Source organism: Ptychodera flava, chromosome 5 (genome assembly GCF_041260155.1).
Source record: "Ptychodera flava strain L36383 chromosome 5, AS_Pfla_20210202, whole genome shotgun sequence".
Classification (NCBI taxonomy): Eukaryota; Metazoa; Hemichordata; class Enteropneusta; family Ptychoderidae; genus Ptychodera; species Ptychodera flava.
In genome coordinates, this window is record NC_091932.1 from 20,645,070 (window position 1) to 20,646,761 (window position 1,692).

A 1,692-nucleotide genomic window follows, 5' to 3' on the forward strand; every position below is an offset into this window, starting at 1 on the left:
TGTTTGCGCATGCTGTAGGGAGATAGCAGGAAACTATATTTGTTCCATTGCATAGAAATATTGCAGAAATCATTAACAGTTGCAGCTTCTGCCCAGGTTAGGAGGCTAAAGTTTGTTTTTTACAACAAACCACACATTTAGATTTTTTCGAGATACAAGTCATGAAATGTGACAAAATGGTTCTAAATTTTGTTAAATTATTACTATGATGACATTAAAAATGGTATTCATTTTTCATTGAATTATCTACAAAACTTGGAATAGGAAAATGTAAAACACAAAAGGGAACCAAAATTTTCAAGTCCCCCCCCCTACAGGTAGAGCAAAATTTTCAAGTCCCCCCCCCTCTACTACCCCAAAAATTTTCGAATCCCCCCCCTGAATTCCTCCAGCCCCCCCCTAATCGTTTTTTGTGAAACGCAGCCTTAACCAGATGTCCTGAACTGTTGTCCAGAAATGGATGTCAATCATTAATATCAAAGAGGAAAAAGCAGTGAATCAAAAACTTTGATGGGTTTTAAGACTTGCCAACCATCCAATTAAATCTCCTGAGGAGCCTTAGAGAGCTTTTTTAGCCAAATCTGATGTGTACAGTGTCTGAGAGGACCTTTCTTGTAACATTGAAACCATAAAAGCACAGCTAATAATGACAAAAACTGCCTTTTTTAACTGTTATTTTGTTCATAAAAAAGCATCTTTCTACAGAAAACCTGTGACACAAAGGAAAATAATTGCATCAATGAGAAGGAAAGACATTTTGTCATTTTTCTCTCTGTAAAATAAGTCACTGTATCAAATATATATTGTGAAATATTTGTGCATGTTGCTTTCTCATACTGAATTCTCATAGAGAGAACAGAAAAGTATCAAGAATTTGTCATCCTTTTCATATGAAATGCAGATTTCATAATGGTACACTTTCACTTAGCAAACATCAAGATATCTCTGATTTATCAAAGTATGGCGCCCGACGGGCGCGCCAAAAAATATGAAACATCCTTATATCTCTGATATATATGCCTTGTATATTAAAGTCATGCACCTGAAGGGCATGTTAAAAAATGTCTGATATATTAAAGTAATGAGCTTGAAGAGCACGCTGAAAAATATTGAACATACAGATATCTCTGATGTATGTATGCTTGATATGTTAAAGTTGGGCGTGCTGAAAAATATGACTGATTATTATAGTTACGCGCTCGAAGGGCGCGCCGAAAAATACAACTGAATGATGAAATTTGTGGCTGACACTAGCATTTTAGACAATGATGAGCCTGTGTCAAAATTCAAAAACACCCTGACCCCCGCCCTATTGGGCATTTCAAAAACATGGTGCCCCCCTATCACCAAAGTCAAAACAGGGTGACCCCAACCCCCCCATGAATCCACCGCCCCCCCCCCCCAGGCTGAAGAAACTGACCAGTCCCTTATATCCATTGTTCGGATGGACATCTAATCGATAACAAACTGTTGAGCTTCCAGGAGTCCGTTAAATGTCCCTTGGTGAATACAAATGTAAATTTTAGTAAAATGAATGTAAGTTTGACATTAAAAAGTAGGATTTTGAGAAATTTGAAATTATGCTTTATTTTTTTTACACTGCGACACTGCTTGCTGTACAACAGTATGGTAAGTATTCTTTCAACACTGTTAGGGGTTTCAATGTGCGATTTCGCAGCAAGCTAGGGGTTG